The sequence below is a fragment of the Folsomia candida genome, unplaced genomic scaffold, assembly GCF_002217175.1.
Source record: "Folsomia candida strain VU population unplaced genomic scaffold, ASM221717v1 Fcan01_Sc001, whole genome shotgun sequence".
NCBI classification, from domain to species: domain Eukaryota; kingdom Metazoa; phylum Arthropoda; class Collembola; order Entomobryomorpha; family Isotomidae; genus Folsomia; species Folsomia candida.
In genome coordinates this window covers 15,330,299-15,348,570 of record NW_019091193.1, presented here as the reverse complement: position 1 = coordinate 15,348,570, position 18,272 = coordinate 15,330,299, and the positions used below count along the sequence as shown (strand labels likewise).

Here is an 18,272-nt window from a genome sequence, read left to right as displayed (position 1 = left end):
TACAGAAGATATATGATCCTACATATTGCTTTCTTAATCCGTTAACATATTGTGTAGCAACTTTCAATAGAAAAATACTCTATATAAATCTGCTTAAGAAATGGAAACTTGAATGTGTTTGAAACTAGCCACAAATATAAAATGACAGAGGAACTCGAAATCTCTGCTTTCTGACACGAATCCATAAGTCAAAATTGATTCCAAGCCATTAATTTTGCCCATTGATGGTTTTCCTTTCCTGTTGCAACTCCTCACAATAAACCCTTGAACTCAACCAGAAACAAACCACCACAACAACACCATCTCTGTCGACGAAGAAAGAAGAAAGTCTCATAGCTCTTCAAAACCATTCTTCTGCTTCTTTTTCCAAGTTGTTGTGTACAATCACAAGCTGCTCGCCATCAACCTTCTCCATTTCTGGTTTGGAGTATTGTTTCGTCCCTGTAAACCATTTGGCACAATCGAAATAATTTTTTGTTGAACTTTGTTCAAGTGAAAATCCTCAACAACTGCTGTTGTACAATTCAAAGCTGGATAAACACAAAAATTCGAAATTGTTGAAACAGAAAAACAATTAGCGAAATGCATAATTGGAAAATGATGAATTTAATAGAAAAATGGTATATGGAATTGCTAACTACCCGTAGACTTCGGATTGTTAGTTCAACGTCATTATTGCCTGGTTATTCAGCATGATTTGGTTCACTTGTCTTAATAATCTTTCAGTTGCAAGAGGTTAAATTCGTAAGTACAAACTTACTGATGAAACTTACTGGTAAAAGTTTGTCTGGGGTTTGGCTTGGGCTTGGTGGGTTGTTGTCGAGGTGTGTTACGGGGTCTTCTCGGGTTTTGGGATCTGTAATAATAACAAGTCTCCGGGTAATGATTCTTCCTCCTGGTCTATGTTGGTATTTGGTTCGAGCCTAATTTCGCTGCTTGAGAATCTTTCGAGTCGATCTCAATTCGAGTGAAATGCTACCAAAATGTAATGAAGATTGTCTTTCTCCGGCAGTTGGGGCGAGGGGGGAAACGTGTATTCAGAATTAGGAAGTAAAGCTGAAAACGATTGATGTCGAAGTTGATGCGAAGCTGCTTCCCCCATCATCAAACCGACTCATGTTATCATCCAATGTCACCCACAGTGGCTTCTTCCTCTTGTGGAGAGTTGCAATATGAGAAAAATGGATGTATAATCTTGTTGTGGTAGTGGTGGTGGTCTTTGTGGCGGAACTCTTCAGTCCTCTCCTCGTGTTTGTAATTTGCTTACACGGGAATGAGAACTTGAGGACTTTAGAAGTTGTTTATCTTCTTATGACAGCTCAATAGCGATAATTGTTATGCAACAGCAGTTTTCTTTCCAAGACCGGTGGTGGTGGTATGCTCTTTCGGGGTGAATGTCACAGCAGCAAAACAACTCAGCAACTTTGAGGGAAATTGAGTTTTCAGTTTCACTTCTGTCTTTGAGCCCTACGTCAACTTTCAACTTTCCCTTTTCAAAAACAGTCCAGTTTGCGACCTGAAACACAAAAGAAAGTATATTGTTAGATTAGCAGAGCTACATCCATCCATCCACTGCTCCATCACCCTCGCAGACTGAAGAATATATGAGGCTAAAACAATTTAAATTCACCATTCTCCGAGTATACATATACAAGTTTTCGTAGTCGCATCGCATCATACTTTGGGGCTTTAGCAAATGCTTGGAGAAATTGAGATAATAATTTCAACTGGAACATTAGACACAGAGAAAGTGGTATCAATTTTCTCATCTTCCCTTCTATCTCAACTCACTTATCTGCGACGTTGCTATTCCACTGGGTCAATTTAATTTGATTCAGTTTCAGTTGAATTGAATTCAAAGAGAAATCCAGCAGGAGTGAAAGTTAAGCTGAACGACTCCAACTTTTCTCTGCTGTTGTGTGCTCAAATATGATCAAATAAAGTCCAATTGAAAAGTGAATAACATTCTCTGGAAAATATCCTTCTCCGAGTTTTAAGAGTTTGTCTCAATTCTTTGGAATGCACAACGTGTCCCTTTGTCTCTGCTGGTCCAGTTGACTGTGTATTTTCTCATTTGACTTGTTTAGTACAAGTCAGAATGGGTTATTTTACAATGTATATCATCATCAAGCATTTGCAAATATATTCTGCCCGTGCCTTTAATAAATATATACGTTCACAAAGAATGGGCACGCTATGTAATATATTGTAGTGCCCCTTTCATTACATAAAAGGTTTTTTTGTCATGACGAGTCTCTAGCTTTATACCCAGATACATGATTCATAAGTGGCTGATTTGTTTTTTCTGCACTTATTTCCATACAGAACTCGAGCAGAGAATTTTTAGATATATTTATGTAACATATTTTCTCATGAATCATCATGATTGGGTTGGTTCTTATGAGCACAGACGTTTTTTTGCTGAGTAAATTAGCATCTAGTCGGAAAGATTTTGTTTCGAAATAATTTCAGAAATCGCATTGTTATCAGTTATTTTTCATAATATACATTTCCTTACGTATCGCAGTTACAATTTTAACCGGATGCGGCCCTGCCCAGTGGACGAACTCAAATTGTTCAACCGAATAAAACCTAACCGCAGCTAGGTTGTAGCCCAATTCGAGTTTGAAGATTGATGTAAATAAATCTTTTATGCTAGCTTAGCTTCACATGCGACGACCTGTGATTATAAATATCCATATATATACGAAATCACACTACTTTGTTGTATAAATCGTCCTGTGATGTCCGACTTGAAAACAACATTTCCCACGAAATAACGTTCAGATTATTGCGACGATGATTCAGAAAGTCCATTATAAGAGATGCGTCATGCTCGCTAATTTCCAGCAGCTTCGTTGATCTCAAAGACACCCCAATAGAAATTTGTACATCAGAGTGTAAAAATGTCAATCTTACACATATACTTAAATTTGCTGCACATCTGAATATCTATGAAAAAAATGTTATCGACTTTATGTAACCAGGAACCGACATTTGCCTAATTTCAAAAAGAGTAGAGTGGGGGAGCGAATGCTGCAAAATAGGAGTAGAAGAAATTCCGGAGTAAGTATGTAACACACAGGAAGTTGGGAGAGACAGGGCGAGGGAGAAGGGGGCTGAGAAAGTGGCAAAGCATTATGAACAATTCCATTAGCAAAACGAATATGGAGCCGTACTTTGCTTTCTCTGGAAAATGAAGAAAAGAATTGGTTTATAAGATTGGGATTGTTGGTGGACGTGGGGAGTGAGAGGAAAGCCGACGGAACCGACCCCATGCCAACTGATCTCACGTTCTTGATGTACTTTCTTTCATATCGTCAACTTCCGGGCCAAGTCCCATCCCAGAATCCATTCTTCCATATCGCCCAACCCTGCCATATGAACTTCCTCGGTACTGCCGTATGTACGTTCGTATGTGTGTCTATTTGCTCTGGGGATGAGCTTCAGAGTTTGGTCCGATTTCCTCTCAACACTACTCACCCGAAAGCAACACTGAATGTTTTGCGTCCTCATCCAATTTCTTCTCCTTCCAGATTGAGTTTGTCTGCGTGCGTATAGATGAAACTATTCAAAAGTTGCTCTGGACTTTTATCACAATAGCGAGTGATAGACAAACTTTACTTTTCCGTTTTACCGTGCCTTCTTGTTGTAAAAATCGTCTTTAGGTCCAAGCAAGTTTGGTGAACTTATTTGTTGGTTCCATCCAACTCTCTCTTAGGCCAACTTACAAGTTTTTTAGGTGCAATAATAGACCTGATGGGGAGAAATATGGCAATAAAAAGACGTTGACAACATGAATCGAAGAGGTTAAGTAGATTTTTAGTACGCATACATATGTACATATATTTTTCAAACGGATGAGTCAGTTGGACTGCCCTGCCTCTCATTATTGCCACAATGATAATACTCGTATATGTACATATACTTACACAAATGGCATGGTCCTAACTACATAAGCTTTTCTGCATGTGGCTAGAGCACGATATTTAAGCACGTATGTTAGAGCATATAGATAATTTATCATCGTATGGATTTGTATTCTTGTGTCACGTCCCGAAAAAGTGGACAAAGTTAGCACAAACTCATGCTCCAAGAGAGATCAACTGGATCTTGGCAAAGAAATACAGTAAGTTTGGACTAATGAAAATCGGGATATTAGGAATTCAAATAATAGCAAATAGCTAGTCCTATATTGCATTATTCCTGTCTTCCTGACTTAATGCCAACTGTGTTTTTTTCCTCAAGAAGATAAATTGCCAAAGACAAAATAATGCCACAACGAAGTCGTCTTTGAATTGAAAAATATTTTGAGGGGCCACACATCTCTGCAAAAACATGTATTGAACAAGTTTTACAAAGTGATATTTCAAGGATTATGAACAATTGAGTGGGCGTGAAAGAACGAGACGTAGAGGACAGATGTGACTGAGATGGAATCAGAGAAAAACCACAATGGAAGTGAGAGATCCATTTTCAGTTTCTGTAAGCCGTGACACATATGTATGTGCATAAAGAGATTCCTTAAATTGAAACATTATTAGTAAGTTAATGCTTCATTATCTCCCGACTTCAAATGTCAGTACGTAACCCATAATATTTATCAATTGAACAAGACTCATAGTTAGTTTGTCAGTAGATTTTTTAAACAATTTCTTTGGTTAGGAGCTGATTTTTTAGCCAAACAGAAGTATTGAGCCCTTTCCGTGTCGTTTATATGCTAATTTTTTCAGCATAATGATTTGCGGACCAAGTAATCATTCTATGAAACTTACGAACACGCACAAATACTAAATGGAGAAAACACTGACCATAGTTTGAAGATATCTGGCCTTCTAATAATCTGATATGCAGCGAATACGAAGTTTACCCGTTTATTGTGCATTTGTATGTATTAAAGGAGGTTTTCTAAGAGTTAATAATTTACATGCATGCTAAAAATTTAGACGAACAAGAAAATAAACGTACCTATGTACATACCTACCAAACACTCTGAAAGCCCAAGTTCTTAATCATGATACCGATTCACGACCAAATTTTAATTACTCCATTTCCTAAATTACTTCAAGCAAATCTAAGATAATTTGTAAAACCCACAAACTACACGACAACAACAACCATAACTCAGGGAAAGTATCGCCATCGGCTTAGACGCCTATTAGCAGTCTCCGTGAAAATTATCACTTCGTATATTACTGGACATAAAACGTAATCTACTTAAATTCTACCGTCATGCTGAGTCTGGAATAAACGGTCTGACCTTATTTAAGAAACACTTAAATGCATAATTGACTATCTTAAACTAATTTATTGTGGCAACTCAGCAACTCCACAGCAAATTCACTTCACATTGTTTTCTCTCATTTCGTGCCAAAGTAACATTTTTTAAAGTCCTCTAAACTTTTAAAAGACTCATAGTGATGTGATGTGGTGATGTGTGATGATGACTTTGGACTTTAAATTAGTGTCATTCGCAAAATTTCCACAAAATTTCCAATGTACACAGATTAATCTGTCCACTCACAGTTCCGGTATTTAATTGTACAGGATTATAACCCATATAATCGTTAGCGAACCTTGAATACCCTTACGATCGTGTATATAAATAACACATGCATACGATGAAAAGTTAATATATGAAAAGATCATGGCACGGCCGATTAACCCCGCTTATGGTCAAATTGATTAAAATTTAATGTGCATTTTAATCAAAAATGCTTGAAGATTTATGACCGTCAAATTGTTTATTTAATATTTACTATATGTATGCATATCAGCAGTAGCAATGATACATAAATAATTGCACGGGCGCGTGTAATTGACATATGCTCATTTATTCCAATTCGTTAATGGCCAATATACTAGATAGATACGTTAGATGTGCATTTTCAATCTGTTTTACTCCATTAGTCAAATGAAGCTCATTAAGCATCCCATAATATTGAAAGATAATGCAGTGAAGCGAAAAATACATAAATGGCTCACTTTCACTTATTCCAAATAAGATACGTACATGCATACGTATTAATTACGAACAACAGATAAACTAAATATTGATGCAAACAATTTCAAATTCACAAAGCTTATCTACACATTGCTAATAAATTAGACTGATAGAGGAATATTGAAAGCTGAACATTTCAGTAAAACAGGAACCGTTGTCGTTGTGTTAGGAATATTAGCAGCACAATGGGTCGTCCAGCTTGAGCGAGATTTGTATATTTATGCCAATGTTCATATTCCAGTTTCTGGCTAGCATGCACCAAGAGCTTATTTGGAAGGAAATGCTTTGGAAACAAGACATGCAGAGTGAGAGGAGAGATAAAGGATTCGTCACGTCAGGAACATTCTGGTGCACCGAATATATTTTCGAGAAGCGTTCCCTTTTTGCTGGAGCCTTATTCCACCAATTCTACTAAATCCGAACTGCTCGTCGTAATACCCACAAACGACGATGGCTACTGGCCTGGCTGGCACCCTGTCGATCTGATTCCGACTGCATATCATGTGTGTATGAAAATATGAAACGTGGTGGCTGGCACCCACACACAACAGACAAACATTACGTGAATTACATCCAGTTACTGCTTTCACTAACGGTCCTCACGCTCTTATACGCGGACGTGCCGTGCGCCAGAAATAGGTTCGTCCTCTTGTCTCCTCTTCCGTTTTATTTTATTCGGATCCACAGCCTTAAATCCTAAATCCCATTAGTATAACCCACAGCACATCTCACTTCCCTCAACAAACCCACCACACTCTCAACACACGTCCGTCCGGTTGGGCCACAAACTAAATTAAAAACAATATATCAATTTCAATTCGGCTCAATTTTACACATCGACATTCGTATCAGAGATAATGCGGATTATGATACATGACTCTAAAATACGGGCAAAAAATAGTAAATAGGTACGCAATCCACTTTGGACACGAGGTTCAACAGATGATAACACTTGATGATTTATGAAGGAAACATGCGTTGTGGAATTAAATATATAAAAAAACTCAGGATCCAAAATATTTTTTGCGCGTTTGCAAAATTGCTCAATTCGTAAAAAAAACTATGTACCATTAGTTTCCAACAGGAGATGATGTCATCCTATTTAATAGCCATACAAATTTTTTGGCCCATTAAAAACTGCCACAACAAAGTACCCAACAAAATTCGATGCAATTGGGGAGGTCAAAGATTTATTATCATGGTTAATTGAACGACGTATGAATAAATCCATAATGCACATTACTTCCCCTGGAACGTGCGCGACCATACGTGACACAAACTTTTATGAGCTCGGCATATTGCAATGTCACACATTACTTTGAGGTACAACTTACTCAAAATTCTCACCCAGAATTTTGCATTGACAGACATTGAGGGAAATTAGCAATTATTTACAAGCAATTGCCTAATTTAATTATGTCGTGTTCATTGTGCAACATACATGTCACAGAAATATAGAGCGAGACGTTGCCAGCAATGAGAAATACGAACTGCATGAATCAAAGTAGCGTCTGAAATATTATACAAAGCACACGGGCGGACGGGGTGGTGAGGGCTGTGAAAATTGTTGGTGGCAGTGACGCGGAGCTCCTATTTTCAAATTTGTTAAATATAGAGGTAACTATGTTCGTAAGCACTATTGTCAGTTGACTGTAGTCAGTGAGTTCTGATTGAGTACAATAGAAGTGAAATCCCAGACCAGCTGTCAGCACAACTTATCTGGACACAAAAGACCCAAGAGAGGGATCATATTGGACAAGGAAAAATACCCTTTTCATCTCCAATTTGAGTGTTCAAAAGAGATATGTAGGTTCACGTATGATTATCCATACGTACGTACGAACATGCCCAAGTGGAGCCTATGCAGGCGCACCATATAAAGTTTAGTACTTATTAGTTCAATCCCCTAAAATCCAAATCCAACCTAATCCAACTTTGCCCTCGCCACCAACCCTGAAACCTGAACTCGCTTTCAATTGACAACCACACTTTTGAAATTTGACTTGCATCTGAATGCTTTCTCTCGGTTCTTAAAAATAGCTTTCCAGGCAATGCTAAATATTTGGACTTTTTGTGAAATTGCCTGAAATATGCAAGTCTAAAATACAACTGAATCATAAACGTTTTGTATTATATTATTATTACATATAATTCAAACCAACTAATCTAGGTATATTTGGGTCAGATGCCTGCAAAACTTGCCATAAATAGAAACGCATGTTCCGTTTCATTGTTTAATTAGTTCAAATTTAATACGAATCTGCGTGTGGACAAAATATCCCCATTTTACTGATTCTAATGAAGCTTTTGTGTCGGCCTTGATGATGTGGATGGATGTTTCAACAAAAGATGCAAACATACGGTTCGAGAAACATGACACAGTACTCAATCCCTTTAAGTACCCTTAATAAAGATAAAATGGAAGGAAATCCTTGGACACAAAATACTCCATTTCTGCTATTCACCGTCAGTCAACCAACATTAATCAACTCAAAGGCATAGACATCTCATTTGCTTTGGTTGAAAATAAGCCGAAACTGAGCCCAAAGCAAGGAAGCTGTGAAATTGTAATTATAACATCTCAATCCTCACAAACTACTGTTCAAGTGAAAAAAGTGTGGGCTTGCCATGCCAAATTTCTCTAAACCTGGCAGCTACTTTGTGATTCCCCATAATCTTAGAAACTTTTAATTCTAACACCGAAATAAATTTCTGCAAGGGATAAAACAATAAAAATAAGCAAATTACACCTGATAACCTTCTAGAATTTGTGGGGCCATGCTTTTTCACATGAACGGGAACTCAACTGTGTGGCCTACCTCAACTTTTAGGGGATTATTAAGCATAATACGAGAATAAATAGGTATTTTACCAACTGACCCAAAATAACCGGATATGACCTGCATGCATATGTTCAAAATCCGTAGAATTAATGTGTTTGCCATTGAGTCTACCTTGTTGCTCATCACCTTTTAAAAATTGCTTTAGTCCAACATGCGTATGTGTGAAACACAATTTGACAAGTGGAACTCAGGATGAGCAAGGCTTATTAATGGAAGGACGCACGACTTTAAATGTAATTTCCGACTGTCAAGTTGTATCCGAGTGGGTCTATTCCAATTGATATAATGTAAAAGTGAGAATTTGAAAAATGAGTTGTGCCGACGAGCGAGGACACAAGGACAAAAGGTTTTGTACATTTTCCAAGCCAATCTGTTCATAACAATCTTGGGAGTATTCTTCGAAGGCTTGGTACCCTTCAAATTAGTGGCCTTCTGCAGTAGACCTGTCTGGAGTTATACGTGAAATGTACCTTAGTTCATTGTTGTAAACTTCTCATAATTACATGTTTCGTGTCGGTATACCTTTATTGCCTAAACTTGAGATTAGTCTATAAAACAATTTCTCCACTACAGCTAATAGATGAGTGCATATCTGACAATGTGTTTCTTTATTGCATCACGAATACAGGTGATGAAAAGTCTCAATTTAAGTATATGTATAGCAATTTATTTCCAATAAATTGCTCAACCACATTCTCCGGTAGTAAAAAAAATACATAAAAAACGAATTTGCTGAACAAGGAATATGCTTCGTCATCCTAATTTTCTCATCTTATCCTCGGTGAACAGTGAGCACCTTACACAATTTTAGAATGAAATTACAAATTGATGGACATGGTCGGTGAGCTGAAAGAAGGATTCGATATTTTCAGAATCCTGTCGAGCTTAATTGTTAGTTGACGAACAACTGCGCAATTTTGGTGTGGTCACTCCCATCTCATTCATGTGTGATGTCAGTTTTTTACTCATCCTCAAATGTGTAAATTACGTATAAATTATATTCTCGCAAACCGTTGTCATTCAAAACCACACATTGAAATAATGGGAAATGGGCTTCTAAATGTACATATGAGAAATCTAAAAGGGTAAATGGAGTGAGCGAAGAATATATCATATTATTCATGCTGTACGTATTTATGTATAGACATGAATGCAACCCAAGACAGCTTAGGGCACCACCAGCCAATCCCATGAGTATTCAATATGAATATCTTCTTTTAAATAGAATCATAAAATAATCCCAACATTCAACTTCTCTGTAGTTTAAAAGTAAGGAGGACAAAGAGCATAGGAGCTAACAATAACTGAAACCTTTATTATTTTAATGCCAGATATCAGCAACCAACACCCCAGAGAGATTGTTGATTTTACTCTTTGAACATTAGCATTTTCACAAAACCTTTCTCCACTCGCCCACTTTATCAGTATAAAAATACTACGTTCATGAAAAAGCTAAAAAGGGGGTATGCGGAGAAAGGGTTTCATTTTCGTATATAAAGTACACACGTATATACAAATAATTGGTCGAACATGTTGTGGAGTCATACATGGCAAAAGGGACATGATCAATTGACATTTGAATGTGATACTGGATACGTTACGTGAAATTCATGGGTTGCTTGTGCCATGAATGAAATACATCATTCTTTTCTAATGAGTGAATAGAGTTGAATGCTCCTCTCGTTATCATCGTGGTTTCAAGCTTTCATTAACACAAAAAAATTATGTATAATACAAAACTTCAATACCACAATCATAACCCACCTTGTATAATATGACTCGTATAAAAAAGAGGCAACGGCTTGTCTCATTTGGGAAGTGTCAGGCAACCGTTCGACATAACGATATTCTGTCATTCTGTAGAACTCAATGCGATGCCAGTCACAATTGAATAAATACACGATTCAAAGATGTACATTGTGCTGACAATTTATGGAAAAGCAAAAGTGATAAAAACATAAAGACAAATACAATAAGTTTTGTTTGTTTTGAGATTTTTTCATGAGTTTGCGGGTTGACGCTTTTCTTTGTGGTTGAGAGAGCTAGTTCGACACCAGGAATATGTAAATGAGGCATGGTAAAATTTGAATTTGAATTCACGTCCAATTTCAATTCACTTGCAAACAGTAGTGGTGAAAATGACAATGCTTCTTATGGAAAGCCGTGGAAAGTGCTCAGCGGTGCAGTCGGGTTCTGTAAAATAAGAATCGGTGTGTCTACTGCATACATATGTTGTAAAGTTGGCTTTTCTCCTCATTCTGATTTCAAATTTCGTTTATATTTTATGTCATAATCGAATGTGTACCATCACTATTGTTATCTTCCCACCCCACCCAGCAGCAAAGCAATAAATGGAAGTGCATTTATATATTGTGGTTGTGATTCGCTTGCCTGTTGTCGATTCTAATACAAAATGCTTGACTTCACATTCTATTGCCCTGTCTTCCAATTTCAATTATCATGCAAATTTTGTGGTGGTGAGATAGGACCATTTCCAAGTCCAATTCAACTATAGACACCAACCCACAAAATTTGAATCATCTTCCGAGTACGTCAAAAGAAGAGTCAAGTCAAAGTCAGTTGATGATTTCTCTCCACTTTCATCGTCATGTTTAATTCAGTCATGTCGTACACAGACTTGTGTACACAATTCACAATGCGGATGAGAAATTCAATTCTGCTGCTGCATCCTTGACCGGTTGACATTGCACATGCACCTTCGAGAAAGCGTAAGTGAGTTAAATATATGATTTTCCTTTCATATTTCACAACAGAGTGAACTTCAAGAAATGTAAGAAACCTTTAAATGTATGTAGAGAAGATGTGCGTAACTTTTTGAATTTAGTTTTTGACATTATTGTCCACCTATGAAAATTCATGAAGTTACTGCTAAAAAATATACGACAACATGCTATTTGCTTATAGCTCAACCATAATTATCAATGACTAAAATTGTCCGGAAACCTTATATCCAGATTTAACAAAACTTTTTACAGTGAACTTTTGTGCAGTTGTCCTCTAGTTGGGGATGGCATTTAGTGTTAGAAGAGCAACCATTAAGTTTTGTGCATGTTCTAACACAATGGTTCCATCAGTCTTTGTCTTTCAACAACTTGTCATCTTCATCCTTCTTCCTATTTACCAGATCCGAGAAGCGTCTGCATGAATATAAAAGAAAGAGTACGCATTTCAACAAGAAATGCAAAATGGTAAAACCTTATGCTAATAAAGTAAAGGGTGACACAAAATACATTTTTAACATTAAATTAGGCCTACACATTATTTTTTTAAGCAGAAATTAACATTTTTGGAATCTGTCTACATTTCTGAAACCTTTTTCATGGAGGGATGAGCTGTCGTCTTTAAATGAGAACATAGTATTACAGTTAATTAAATAAATCAACGAAATCCTGTCATCAAAATTTCACCCGTTTCCTTTGTTTGAGAAGTCAGCATTTTTACCAGGCTCTCTGCATTGTTGAGTGACATGGGAAGAAGGGCGACAACGAAATGGCTCCACGCTTAATAATAGTTTAGCTTTGCATTCTTTTGAAAATTGGCGTCGCTACTTTTTACAAATTGGACATACAGACTTGAACCCCGCCTTATTCCACACAAAATGCCAGCTTCAAACAAGGGACTAAAGTGACTTGACTCCTTCCATCTCGAGTATTTCTGTTTTCTTTATTTTAGTTTTTTTCTACTAAAATGATGTAAAATGAGATGAAATGAATGAATGAATAAGTAATGTAATTGAAGAAAGAAAAAGTTTCTACTTGTAAAACTAGAGCCATTGTGAGATCATCAAACTCGAGCGAACAAATTCCAGTAGCGCATTTTAGCATCCAAGTGTAAAGTCATATTATAATCAAGAAATCAGCTTTCCTCTGTCGAATCAGCCACGGTTCGACTTTGTTCTCTCACTTTGTTTAGTCTGCATCTCATCATCTTCGGCTTCTTGGAAGCTTGCCGACCCAGGAGTCCCTCCAATTCTTTACATTTTAAGTGAGTCAACATTTTCAATTCGTTGGGGTAGCTGGGGTTCTTTGTGATAATACTGCAGATTGAGTGGTTGAAGATGAGAGTTGAGTGCTCTTTTTGTGGTATTTTTTATAAAATTCTTACCTTCGCTATATATACCTGTGCATATACCTGGTTATCTAATAAGTATGTAAAATATAGTGAAAGGGTACACCGACAAGAATTCCAATTAAGCTTGGATACTGTACGCCGAAATCATGTTCGTTGTCATATATAACAACCACGTCTACTATAACTACATAGATAAATACATGCACACACACCTATGTTTAGGACTACACCTGTATACCAAACTTGTTGTACATATTACAGAATCAGCTAATGACTTAATCAACTATCCAGACTAATTGACAATTCTCTTTCAAATGGCGCTGTAAAAATTAACCGGATTTCCGCTCATGTTTCAAGGCAAATGATTGTTGTATCACAAGTAATTTGAATATAATACTTGATAATCCTTTGAACAGAATTACACCGATATTCACATACATGTGTATGTGCGAAGAAAAATTACTCCACGGTGTGTTGATTCAAAAATATGAATGTTAACTATTTTTCGGAATTATTCTGAACGATGAATATGCAAGTGTTTCAGTTCCTTACATTGGTACGTAGACAATGTTATATGTATGTATGCGCAATGGCTCACAATTTCATGAGCACCTATGAAGTAGTACATAGAAACTTTAAGTTATATATTCTTGGGAAAGTAGCCACTGCGCCGCATCTCTTAAAATTACCATTCATGTACCTGTGTGTACCATTAAAATGGAGCTTAATAATAGGGTATGTTTTATATTCACACAAACAGATAACCATCACGTACTTTGTCATTCCGTGGTACTTAAGCGACTTGGTCGACCAACAAGTTTCAGACCACTCCCGATTGTTCATTCTTTATTGCAAACAAAAGACTCTCATTTAGATTTAACTGTAATGATATGAGTTTCTAACTAGCTAACTACCTGACGTGATCATAAAAAGAAGATGGAAAGATCCGCCGAGAAAACCTGCACACATATGAAATTCTTCTTTACCTCCACTCTAATGGCCAAGTTGGAGTAAATTATTCTTAGCATCATCTTTACAAAAATGCGTGATAAATTGCCTTTTTAGAGTGAAGTAGAGTACGTAAAATATAAATGTGTCCAAGTAACTTGGTTTGGTCCCACATGTAAAATAAAAATAAACGGGACGACCCAAAACTGGGGTTATCAATTCATGAACTGCGTTATTAATTTTAGCAAAGATTATGGCACTAGCATTTAGTAGTTGAATTTGATGGTGGATAAATGTAGCGAATAGTCTCATTTTATGTGGTTGTAGCTGTGGCCAAGAAGACTGACTTGAAAACGGGTTCTGATCCCAAACTTTTCCAGCTTTTCCTTCAAACTCGAAACGCTACAACTGCTGCCTCCCTTTGGCGAGTTTTTGGGACTTGCTTTCAAAGGGTGTTGGAGCAAAATGAAAGTTCGTTCTCGAAACATGAGTCAGAGGTCGGAACACCAACCCCAGTTCATTTTCTGTAACTCCACTCGGGAAAATATATTGGTAGTCGAAAATCGTCCCTTTCATGGAGCAAAGTTGCTGGGGCAAAGAAACCCCAACTTTCCAACTTTTTAACATTCGATATCAAACACGCACTTTCACTTTCCCTCGACGACTCACGCACAAACTACAAAGACATTGCGTAACCCGAACCCTGGATTTCTCAACAGTTTACACCATAATACAGAGCTTGGCGAATTTTCCTGTGCTTTGGAGGGTAGCTTTTTCTCCAGCAACTACAGTGCCACGTCGCGGGTTCGCTCCTAACAAATTGCTTTTCCTACTTTCATGAAGCGTTAGAGAGTGAAAAGTGTGTGGGTAGGTTGTGTAGGCGGAAGCTATTTCAAATCAGTCAAGATTACGCAATTTCAGATTGAGTTTCTTTCCCATCTTTCTGGGTCGAATTTTTTCACTACAAAGTCTCTGTCCATGCTGACAAATGTGTAATGAAAGCATCATTTTGATTGGGTTTCTACAAAATTCGACCAAAATATGAAAAATTTAAGGAAAACAAAGGCTGTGTATTATTTGTGTGCAATGCATGTAAGTATCAATTATGCGTGCTTGCATGATTCATGAAATAGCTGACCTGTTCCTTGTACGTAGACTGTCATTTGTTTGCAGAGGAAGGATTCATTACAAAAAAGGAAGTAGGCTTCAGGCATGAATTATGTGCACGCGCGAGTTGATATTCCATGTAAAAAAATAAGGTGTGGTTGATGAGTGCCAAAGGTAAGATAATAATTAAAATTATATTCTTGATACGTTACAATGTGGTCAAGAAATTAAAAGAATTGAGAATCATTTCGGACAACATTTATGTGACTCACACAAAGAAATTCTCCATATTTACGTAGTGGCAGGCTGGATACGTTTTGCATGCAAAAATTGTAAACCTTTTATACAAGATTTAAGATGGAGGATTTGCGAAGGCTTACACTACATAGTCTTGCAACTCTGTAGTAATTATTTAAATCAGCAATGTGTTTATATTAGGCTTATCAATTTGTTATAAATAACATTCAAATATTCTTCCTATGACATACAATATGATTTCTGGTTTAAATAAATATGGCAAGAAACGTACCTTGATTACAAGTATATTTTAGTGTTGAGCTTGAAAGATATAGACAAGTTAGGACAGGTCCAGCAATCTGTAAAACCAGAGAGTTATATGTGATTTAAATCTTAAATGCATACACATATTTAACATTTACTCCTGTTCGATCAGAGTCAATCAATCAACAGCATAGTTAAAACTAATTGTATTTCAAAAGTTTGGGACCAATCAGATATTTCTTTACATTAATTGCTAAATTCATAGAGTATTCTACAATCAAGTGGTTTATTCACTTAAATAATACATTATTCACAACAATATTATGCCATGTGCCCCCAGATTCATTCAAGTTTCATTAATACGTCATCGCGTCAATTATTCTTGCACATGCAAGTTATTGGTTTCATTCGTTGTGTAAATCTTAAAATTGTACAAGTTTGACAAATTAAAAAAATATATCTTCACATTCCAATACAATGCCGTAACAGTTTTATTATTTTTCAGTTATTATGACATATCTGTGTTCAGATATAAATGTTGTCATATGCAGTGAATTACATCCGCAGGAAATAAATGACTTTAAAGTATCTGATAGGACTTATGAAGTAAGTATTCAGCTTTACATGCATGTAGGATTAGAGATATGTAGTATAAAGACATTTCATTTCCGATTGCGTCTGTCGTTTCAATGACGCTGCGGGAGGAGAAGGGTAAAAATAAGATATTTACAGAGCTTGAAGGAAAGGAAATCTCAGATTCTAACAAAGGTAGACTTGCAAGTGCTCATTTAAAACGAATTAAGGGGCTCAAATTAAGGAGTTCCTCAAACAACAGGATAACAACTTATTTCTGTCCAAATTGAAGTCAGATGGTGATTGAGAACTATAATTTAGCTGGGGATTGAGGGTGTGAAGCGAAACAAGAATTTTAAAGAATAGTTTGACACAGAGTATGTTTTTGTTGAAGGAACAATTATTTTGTACGTATCATACAAAGAAGGAGAGTCAAAAACTGAACAATTACGTCATGGACGGGAATTTCATCTTATATACTTTGCTTGAGTACAACTCAATTTTCTTTTTCTTTCATAACACACATATGCTGATGACGGATTAAACGATTTATTTCTAGCTCTGATACCATAAAAAATATCAAGCTTACAAAATTGAAATTAAAATTTAACTGATAAAAAAACTATTCTTAAAATGGCGATTTCACTGATAGCAGCGAGGGTAAACAATTAAAATTGACATATAACTTTGGTCGTCTTATGTCACTTTTCCTTTGCAGTCTACAGATCCTCCCACACGAATTCCTGATTGACTTAAAATCGAAGCCCACGACTTCCCTTATCAACTGCTCAACTCATCAGGTCCACACATTTTTTTCTTTCCATGGATGATTGCGTACGAAACCTAGCGTTCCGGAAATCAAGAAGTAGTTCTTTTTGTGCAGACCTCATTTCCACTGCCTCGAGTCATGTCTCACTCAACTCACCATCCTGACTCGGCTTAGTTGATCAAGCTGAATTGACTGAAGGTTTTGTGTGACACGAAGTCCAAATCCAAGAGTCAACTTCGTCATGATATCTTTTCCACACATGTTACAAGCAATGGCATGAGACTCGGATTTTACAACCGAGCACTAGCAGTCACCTTCTTTAAACAAAGAGTTGCTTCCATCCTGGGCAAGTTCAGTTTGCATTTCTACTCTTGCTAAATTATCCCGTAAAAGTCCACCTCACATGAGCTACATACTCACTTGCTTCCGAATCCAATTTCACATCTTCCAACTTTAACCATAATCTTAACTAATCTTTTGCCTACATCCGCTTTCCAAGCTTCCACGACAAGGCGGATATTTTTATCGACTTGGTCATTTCCCTGGTTTATGTCGTCGGTTCTGCTTTCCTTAAAATTTTAAGCACCAAGTTCCAGCCTACACACATACACATACGTATCCACCAATGCTATGAAATGCTGTTGTAGTGCCAACTGAAGAAAGTTTTTGCGATGTTCCTATGCCAAATATGCCATTCGAAAGCGGGGTGGTAGCAAACAAGCTATCCGAATGACAGTACAGATAGATTCAGATGACATTAAAGTTTACATTTTGCATTCCTTTCCACACCGAAATCCCTCTTTGCAATTTCTCAGGATTTCAGTAGGAAAACTAAACCCAGTTCTTAAATCCGGCTTTAAAAGCCTTTAAACATACAAAAAATTTAAAAATGAGCAAAAAACTTTAAACTCTGAGAGACTGAACTTTATTATTATGGATTTATGTATGTAGTAAACACTAATTTGCAAAACTCTGCATGTATTTCTTCTCAATGTCTGTTTTGGAATTTTAGCCCATAGTGGTAAATAATACAGTAAGATTAGATTTTTACACCCAACACTAATTTGAATTTTCCTTATATTTAGAAGTATACATAGACGTATGTATATATCTAATCTGTATTTATAAGAATTGCAGTGTGCAGCATACATAGCTCCCATCAAACTGATCATGAATGCAGTCAGCCGACTTATTCGTATTAGGATGTTTGTCTGTAATTCTAATTTCCTCTTTTACGTAATTCCATGTTGCTGCCGGTGAGACAAATTGAGAGTGTTGTCTGGTCCGTGTAGGATTCATGGCGACCATTTCCGCGGAATCGTCTGTGAACGAGAAAGGTTGGTCATGGGTTGGTCGAGCTAAAACTGTTCACACCAGAAGAAAAGTCTGGATCCAAAGTGGATGGACATTGGCAAAGACCATGCGAGCATTTCCA

General features: G+C 36.8%; 1 protein-coding gene across 2 annotated transcripts in view; it reads right to left on the bottom strand.

The window, feature by feature from the left end:
- The window catches only part of LOC110863665 (semaphorin-2A), a 176,517-nt gene that overhangs the window by 95,760 nt on the left and 62,485 nt on the right, over nucleotides 1-18,272 (bottom strand). For both annotated transcript variants that reach the window (XM_022113024.2, XM_022113027.2), the window contains exons 3-4: nucleotides 15,524-15,590; nucleotides 774-1,516 (exon numbers count right to left, since the gene is read on the bottom strand). The gene's annotated coding sequence lies outside the window, so the exon portion shown is untranslated. The remainder of the gene's footprint in view (nucleotides 1-773; nucleotides 1,517-15,523; nucleotides 15,591-18,272) is intronic.